The sequence below is a fragment of the Heterodontus francisci genome, unplaced genomic scaffold (assembly GCF_036365525.1).
Source record: "Heterodontus francisci isolate sHetFra1 unplaced genomic scaffold, sHetFra1.hap1 HAP1_SCAFFOLD_43, whole genome shotgun sequence".
NCBI classification, from domain to species: domain Eukaryota; kingdom Metazoa; phylum Chordata; class Chondrichthyes; order Heterodontiformes; family Heterodontidae; genus Heterodontus; species Heterodontus francisci.
The window spans coordinates 17,129,753-17,139,261 of NW_027141852.1; the positions used below are offsets into that span (position 1 = coordinate 17,129,753).

The window sequence follows — 9,509 nt, forward strand, 5'->3', positions numbered from 1 at the left end:
AATGGGGGAAAGGACAGGAGTGCGGGATGTGGGATTAATAGAATAGCTCTGTTAAATATCAAGCAAATGCACAGTAATAAGGTTGAGTGCTTGGACCTCAGTTATTTTCACTCTATCAATGGCAGAGAAGGCTCGAGGGACCATGTGGCTACTCCTCATGTTCTTCCCAGTGTCCAGGATAAAGTGTAACATCACACTGATTTCCAGATGGCCAAAACAAATGCAACGGACATCTTTTCTGTTAACATCACATTTAAAGTGAGAAACTAATCATAAGGCACAGACGAGGATTGAACCCGTGATATTCAGTTTACGAGACTGACGCCTTACCACTTGGCCACCATGCCTTGTGTTAATAAACACCTGAGGCTCCAGAGGAGGATTTGTGATTCTTTTTCAGTTTGGTTGAAACAGCATCGAGAAACATGCACAGAAATAAAGAGGGATTGTGGAATGGGAAACAGATCAGCCTCATTTACATCATCAGCATCATGAAATCTTCATTCAGACGTTCCATTCTCATCCTCAGCTTTTCTCACATCTGTACAATAATATAAGAGTGGACATTGGGTTGTTACTGGGCTGATTATATAAATAGACTATGTGCATCATCACAGGAAGTGATGTAATATAATCTGTCCGGCACCTCATGGAGAGTTGTCGATGAAACCTTCAATGCAAGATGTGTAGAGTAAACTCAGGTTATTTTAACCGTCAGATTCTTATAAATTGTGTACTGAGCCTTGACAGATATCAGAATATTATATGGGGGCCACAGTAAACCAAAGCAATGATGGAGAAATCTTTGCCTGTACCTTTGAAAAGGTCACTGGACTGAACCAAGCCGAGGAGTGGCCGAGATGGTTCCGGAGGTTTGCAAGGTATCGTACTGCATCGGGTCTCGTGCAGAAGCCAGACATGGAGCAGGTCAGTACACTATTGTCTGCCATGGAGGGAGTGTGTAGGCTACGTGTGAAGAAGTTATTAAGGCACTCAAGACCTATTTTAATTGAGGAAATAAATGTCATCGTGGAGCCAAAGTTAAAACGCTGCATTTGCTGACAATGCAACCACCAGGTGACGCTGTACTAGCACATGCGCAAATGCAGCCTCTTCCACTGAAACGTCACTGTCTGTGACATTCAGGCAGCTGCCAGGATTAAAGATGGAGCTACTCAATTTATCACAGAAAACAACTTAGACCCAAAAATACCCTCAAAGGTTGCCATCGCCGCCTCCGTCCCACCCCCAATAGTCCCCCGCGACCTCTTGTGCATTCGCCAGTTATATAGTACCAAGTCATCTTAATTCACCTAAAGTGAATTACTTTCGGAGCAGTGACTGTCACTTCATAAGCAAATATGGCACATATCTACACAATGGACATGTTTTGGTTGATACTCGGAGAACGTTGCGCTGTTTGAAGTCTCATCAGAAGGACAGCACCTCTGACAGTGCTGCACACCCTCTGTAATTCAGTGAGGTTTCATAGAGTCAGAGAGTTATACAGCACAGAAACAGGCCCTTCGGCCATCGTGTCCGTGCCGGCCATCAAGTACCTGTCTATTCTAATCCCATTTTCCAGCACGTGGCCGTAGCCTTGTATTCTGTGGCGTTTTGAGTGCTCATCTAGATACTTCTTAAATGTTGTGAGGGTTCCTGCCTCCACCACTCCTTCAGGCAATGTGTTCCAGATTCCAACCACCCTCGAGGTGAAACATTTTTTCCTCAAATCCCCTCTAAACAGTGCCATCCCATTCTCCGGACGATCATTCCCTGCTTCCCCCCATCCCACTCTCTGACTGCTCACTCCCCGCTTCCCCCACCACCACCCCAATCCTGCTCTCTGGCCGCTCACACTCCAGGCCATGGGCTCTGCCGCTTCCCTCCTCTCGGCCACTTGCTCCAACATTGCCCCATCTCCCCTCGAGGCTCGCCTTGCTTTATCAGGTGGTGCGGTGAAGAATGATCGAATGTTGGAGCGAGAGGCCGAGAGGAGGGAAGCAGCATGGCTGAGAGCTAGTGTCTGGAGGGATGTGGGGGGGAAGCGGGGCGTGACTGGACGGAGAGAGGGCAGTGCGGGGGTGGGGGGGTAGCAAGCGGCCGGAGGGCGCGGGAGCAGGGTAGCGAGGAGCGGGCAGCGAGCGGCCTGGAGTGAGTGGCTGAGAGGGGGTAGAGAGTTTTCCTGCGCATGCGCCACTTCGTCCTGGAAGACGTAGGCTGAGCATGCGCAGCATCTCAGAGCGCAGGAGACTGTTTGTGCATGTGCGCAGCTTGGAGCGCTCTGATGACGTCGGCTGGCCGCTGCATTGTCAGGAATCACTTTGAATTTAATAAGCGTACCAAACAGAAAGGGGAGAGTATTCATTCATTTATCAAAAACTTGAACAAACTCACGGAGGTTTGTGAATACGGCAACTTAAGAGAAGAGCTGAATGGAGACAGGATTGTGTTCGGGGTATTAGACAACACCCTTTCAGATCATCTACAGTCCAGGGCTGATCTCACATTAACGAAAGAGTTTCAATTGAGCAGACAAACAGAGGTTAGAAAGTTTAACCAATCCGTTGTTCGAGGGGACAGGGAGAGTCTGATCTCCAGAGTTGCAGACTCAATTGAATTTGTTCAGAAAACAAAAGGAAAAATTAGTGGTAAAAGACAAGAAAGACGGGAAGAGCATCTAGTGGTAGCTGCAACCAATTGCAGACGGTGTGGCTGAGAGAGACACAAGTGGGAAAACTGCCTCGCCAAAGAAGCTGAGTGTTTTTCCTGCAGAAAGATGGGACACTTTCAGTCAGTGTGTGGCAGTAAAATACCAGCACTGAATATAATTAAAGGGAAATCCCCAGAGAGCAAAAACATTAATGAAGTACAGGATATCCAAAGTGTGGAAATACATTTTTTAGGTGAAATCCAGGAAATAAAGTGAGAGTTGCTGGACGACAGAAATTCTGAAATATTTGAAGATAGATGTAGATAGATTCTTGATAAACAAGGGGGTGAAAGGTTATCGGGGGCAGGTGGGAATGTGGAGTTGAGGTTACAATCAGATCAGCCATGATCTTATTCAATGGTGAAGCAGACTCGAGGGGCCGAGTGGTCTACTCCTGCTCCTAATTGGTATGTTTGTATGTAAGAAAACATGTTCTAGATACAATGAGAACTATCATTTGTTTGGAATTGGATTTGAAACCCCCTTTTATCAAAAGGTGATAGAGCTTTAATTTTTCTACAATTAACAGACAAATCCTTGTGGAGTTAAGATTGACAGAAATAATGGGCTGGATTCTATAGAGCCCTCAACGTCGAGATCTGTGGTGGGGGTGGGGTGGGAGCCGCCTGAAGATGGCCCCGGATGAGGCCCGCCATGGACCTCAACGCCGGCAGGGCCTGGCTCGATATTGCCTGCGACGGCGAGGCGTTGTGGGGGACCCCCCACCGCTCGGCAACGGGACCACAAACCTGCATTAATTATTATCCCATCACTTCCTGATATCCAGCTGCGATCTTCAGCCCGGTGACTGGCACTGCCGTGCCTTCGTAGCCCCATCCGGGGAAATGAGGTGCAACACTGGTGTGGAGGGGGGAGAAGGTAAGTTTCTCAGTGTGGGGGAGGGGGGACGGAGTCAAATTAATGTCATGGGTGTAGGGGATGGTGGGAAGGGTTATAGTTTACAGTTTGTGCAGTTTTGGGCGGAAGGTCAGATGGTAAAGGTAGGTTTTGGGAGGGAAGGGCAAATAATTAATTTAACTGTTATTGGGGGGATGGGAGAGAGGCAAAAGCAATGTATTTATTTCATTTCATTTAATCTTCCTTTAAATATTTTCCAGTAGGACTAACAGCCCTTTAAAAATGGCTGACACACCAGCACAGTACGAAGGCAGTGCTGCACTATCAGAAATGCTGTTTTTCAGGTGAAACAGAAAACTGAGGATCCCTCTGCCCTCTCAGGTGGATGTTAAAGGTACCATGGCACTATTTCAGAGAATAGAAGGGGAATTATTTCTGGGGTGCTGGTCATTGTTTAACCCTGAATCAACATCACTTAAACACAGATTATCTCGTTTTTATCACATTGTTGTTTCTGGGAGCTTGCTGTGCGCACATTGGCCACCATGTTTCCTACATGACTACAGTGACTACACTTGGAAAGTCCTTCATTGGCTGTAAAAGGCTTTGCAACGTCCTGTGGTCGTGAAATGCAAGTCTTGCTTTTTCCATTGTTATCAGTGTCATTGTGATCAAAAGATCGGATGCGTGAACACAAAGTTTAAATCAATTTTGATTAAAATAATGTAAAAGCATCTAGATTCTTGCACTGTACTTAATAATCTCCATCTTCCTATCCTTACAGAGTGCAATGTCATCGACCCTGAAATTGATTCCAGAATCTCATCGGATCTTAGACTCATAGAAAGTTTAAGGCACAGAATGAGGTCACTTGGCCCTCAGACAATTTCAGCCCAGTTCTGATGAAAGGTCACAGATCTGAAACGTTAACTCTGTTTCTCTCTCCACAGATGCTGTCAGACCAGCTGAGTATTTCCAGCATTTTCTGTTTTTATTTCAGATTTCCAGTATCTGCAGTATTTTGCTTCTGTGTTACTTTGAAAGTTAAAACTGAACCACCTGTCTCCAATTCACACTGGGGTCTCCCATGAAATGATTCTGCAAATATTGATATAATGAATACAGATTCCGACACAGAGCTTCCTGTGGGGAATTGGGGATATGAAAACCAGCAGACTCTGCAGGAATTTCCACTGGGAGCACAAATTCACAAAATCTACCTTTTATATATCGATTCATTTTGATTGTCCTTCTGGAAAATTATTTTGCAACAATTTAAACATCAACCCACAGCTCCATGACTGGGCCAATTATGAGGTCATCCTCTGACAGGTCATGTGACAGCTGGAGCCACAAGACATCAGAACCAGATTTGTGACTGGATTAAAACCCGGAATCCTGTCCCAATGGCTTTTCAAATAAAGCTGTTGCTGTTTAAAAACACAGCAGTTAAACTTTCTGCCTGACCATGAGGGGAGCTAGGGAGAAATTGACAAAACTCAATCCGTCAACAAAATAGTTCAAAAATCATTCATATCGAAATCATGTGAGGATTTATATGCAGTAGAGAAACAAGCAGAATACAGAAAGTACAGAGGAGAGCTGAAAAAGGAAATGAGATCAGCAAGAGAATGTATGAGAAAAGATTAGTGGGTCACATAACTGGGAACACTGAAGTCTTTTACCAACATATGGACAGTCAATGAAAGGGTGGGTCAATTAGGAGATCCTGTGGAGGCAGAGGGTGTGGCTGAGGCACTAATTAAGTATCACAAAATAAGCGGATGCTGCAAATGTCACAGTAAAGGAGGAGGAAGTGAAGAAATTGGACAGGATGAAAATAGATAAAGAGGAGACAATTACAAGGTTGGCAGCTCTCACAGTAGAAAAGTCACCCAGTTTGAATGGGTTGCATCCTGGGTTGCTGAGGGAAGTAAGGGTGGAAATATCAGAGACACGAACCACAATCTTTCAATCCTCCTTGAATATGGGAATGTTGCCAGAGGACTGGAGGATGCAGGTAAGCTTGGGTAGTTCGATCTTAGTTTAACTTGACCATTTTTATAATGTATCCATTGTAATAACTAACAAGGTCAAGAAAGCCATTTTATAATTAACACATGACCAAAGGAGCCATTTTGTGTTCAGTGCTAATGTGCCGTGAAGAGGACACTATTTGTGCTTAAACATTAGCACAACACGGGAAGAAACGGTTACCGATTATAAGCTCTCACTCAATTGGTGCAGAGTATGAGCACCAGGGGTTACTTCTGACAGTTGAAGAGATCATCGCATCTCATTGGATAGCTACCACCCACTCAAAGCTGGGTAGCCCCCAATCAGTTAGGTGCTGTCCTGCCACAACCTGCTTGCTTCAATGGGTGCTTGGAGTTTAGAGAGTCATCTCTCAACAGGCGGATCGATAATCAATGCACCAAGAAAAACAAGCTCAACAAAGAAGACACCAGTCCTTCGCATCACAAGCTGGAATGTGAGGACCATGTGTCCTGGTCTTACTGACACCCTTCTGCAGGTTGATGACACACACAAGACAGCTTTGATGGACAAGGAACTCACAAGGCTCAATGTGGACATTGCTGTGCTGCAAGAAACTAGACTCGTCCAAAGTGGATCCCTCAAAGAGAAACACTACACCTTCTTCTGGCAGGGGAAAGCCCAAGAGGCAACTCGTGAGCATGGAGTGGTTTTCACAGTAAAAAACACGCCACTTGAGATGAGTGAACCAGCCACAGTAGGCTCAGAGAGACTTCTTACTCTTCACTTGTCAACAAGCGTGGGCCCAGTTAATCTCATGTGCATCTATGTCCCGACACTCACCTCCACCCCAGATGTCAAGGATCAATTCTCTGTGACACTTGATACTGCCATCAGTAGAATTCCCAGCACTGACGGACTGTACCTTCTAGGAGACTTCAACACAAGCTTGGGTACTGACTACACAGCTTTGCCAATGTGCATAGAGCACCAGGGGATTGGCAAGATGAATGAAAATGGACAGAGGTTGCTGGAGCTATGCTGTCACCATGGATTCTGTGTGATGAACAGCTACTTCCAGGTCAAGCTGTGCCACAGGGTGTCCTGGAGACATCTGAGATCACGCCACTGGCACCAGCTAGACCTTATCATCACCAGACATACCACCCTCAGCAGTGTCCTCATCACTCGCAGCTATCACAGCGCTGACTGTGACACTGATCACTCCCTGGTGTGTAACAAGGTCAGGCTTCAGCCAAGGAAGCTTCATCCATCCAAGACGAACGTCGTCCTCAGATCAACACTTGACGAACCACTGATCCAGAAAGGACCCAGGAGTTCCTCAACATCCTCGATCAGGCTCTTTCAGACAACAATGCTCAAGGGCTCAGTGCGGTGTCAAAGTGGAATCATCTGTTAACAAGCAGATGGAAAGGTGAGTGGAGCATTACCTTAAACTCTACATAACGGAGAATATTGTCATTGAAGTGGCTCTCAGTGCCATTCCAGACTTCCCTGTCATGGAGGAGCTGGACAGTGACCCCACCACAGTGGAGCTCAGCAAAGCCATTGACCATCTTGCCAGTAGTAAAGCCCCGGGAAATGATGGTTTTCCACCTGGAATCATCAAGAGTGGAAAAGCGGTTCTACTGCAGCATCTCCATGAACTTCTGTGTCTCTGTTGGAAGGAAAGATCTGCACCTCAAAACATGCGTGATGCAAACATTGTCACCTTGTACAACAATAAGGGGGATTCGCAGTGACTGCAGCAATTAGCGAGGCATCTCCTTGCTAAGTATTGTGGGGAAGGTCTTTGCTCGCATTGCTCTGACCAGATTGCAGACCCTGGCATCACACATCTATCCTGAGTCTCAGTGCAGCTTCAGAGCTGGTAGATCGACAGTCGACATGATTGTCTCACTTCGGCAGTTACAGGAGAAGTACTGTGAACAGTACAGACCACTCTACATTGTCTTTACATATGAACATACGAATTAGGAGCAGGAGTGGGCCACTCGTCCCTTCGAGCCTGCTTCACCATTCAATAAGCTCATGGCTGAACTGATTACTCACATTTCCATCTACCTCCGATAACCTTTCACCCCCTTGCAGATAAAGAATCTATCCATCTCTCCCTTAAAAATATTCAAAGACTCTGCTTCCACCGCCTTTTGAGGAAGAAAATTCCAAAGACTCACTACCCTCTGAGGGGGAAAATTGCTCCTTATCTCTGTCTTAAATGGGTGACCCCTTATTTTTAAACAGTGACCCCTAGCTCTAGATTCTCCCACAAGGGAAAAGTCCTTTCCACATCCACCCTGTCAAAACCCCTCAGGATCTTGTATGTTTCAATCATGTCGCCTCTTTCTCTTCTAAACTCTAGTGGATACGAACCCAGCCTGTCCAATCTTTCCTCGTAAGACAGCCCACCCATTCCATGTATTAGTCTAGGAAACCTTCTCTGTACTACCTCCAATGCATTTACATCCTTCCATAAATAAGGAGACCAGTACTGTACTCAGTGTTGCAGAAGAGGTCTCACCAATGCCCTGTATAGCTGAAGCATAACCTCCCTACTATTGTATTCAATTCCCCTGGCGATAAATGATAACATTCTATTAGCTTTCCTAATTACGTGCTGTACCTGCAGACTAACCTTTTGCGATTCGTGCACTAGGACCCCCAGATCCCTCTGCATCTCAGATCTCTGCAATCTCTCACCATTTAGATAATATGCTTTTTTATTCTTCCTGCCAAAGTGGACAATTTCCCACTTTCCCACATTATACTCCATTTGCCAGGTCTTTGCCCAGTCACTTAACCTATCTATATCCCTTTGTAGTCCCCTTATGTCCTCTTCACAACCTACTTTCCTACCTATCTTTGTCATCAACAAATTTAGCAACCATACTTTTGGTCCCTTCATCAAAGTCATTTCGAGAATTGTAGAAGGTTGAGGCCCCAGCACAGATCCCTGTGGAACACTCGTTACTTCTTGCCAACCAGAAAATGACCCATTTATGCTGACTCTCTGTTTCCTGTCAGCTAGCCAATCTTCTATCCATGCCAATATGTTACCCCTGACACCATGAGCTTTTATTTTCTGCAATAACCTTTGATATGTCACCTTATCCTTCTGGAAATCGAAGTACAGTACATCCACCGGTTCCCCTTTATCCACAGCACATGTAACTCCCTCAAAGAACTCCAATAAATTGGTTAAACATGATTTCCCTTTCACAAAACCATGTTGACTCTGCCTGATTACCTTTAGTTTTTCTAAATGCCCTGCTGTAGCATCTTCAGTAATCGCTCCTAACATTTTCCCTAAGACAGATGTTAAGCTAACTGGCCTGTCGTTTCCTGCTTTCTGTCTCCCTCCCTTTTTGAATAAATGAATTACATTCGCTACTTTCCAATCTAACAGAACCTTCCCGAAGCGAGGGAAGTTTGGAAAATTAAAACCAGCGCATCAACTATCTCACTAGCCAATTCAGGACCTGGCGACTTGTCAGCCCGCAGCTCCAACAATTTGTTTAGTACCACTTCCCTGGTGATTGTAATTTTCTTGAGTTCCTCCCTCCCTTCCATTTCCTGACTGACAGCTAATACTGGGATGTTATTTGTATCCTCAATAGTGAAGACCGATGCAAAGTATCTGTTCAATTCATCTGCCATCTCTTAATTATCCATTATTAATTCCCCAGACACACTTTCCATAGGACCAACACTCACTTTGTTAACTCTTTTCTTTTTAAAAAATTTTCGAAACTCTTACTAGTTGTCTTTATATTTCTTGCTAGCTTTCTCTCGTACTCTAATTTTACCTTCCTTATCAATCTTTTAGTCATTCTTTGCTGTTTTTTATATTCTGTCCAATCTTCTGACCTGACTCCCATCTTTGCACAATTATAGGCTTTTTCTTTAAGTTTGATAGTATCTT

The 9,509-nt window shown here is 45.0% G+C and overlaps 1 non-coding gene across 1 annotated transcript; it reads right to left on the bottom strand.

Moving 5' to 3' along the window:
- Positions 1-275: 275 nt before the first annotated feature.
- trnat-cgu (transfer RNA threonine (anticodon CGU)) lies at positions 276-347 on the bottom strand. The gene has a single exon. It is a non-coding gene; the product is annotated as a tRNA-Thr (tRNA).
- Positions 348-9,509: the final 9,162 nt, after the last annotated feature.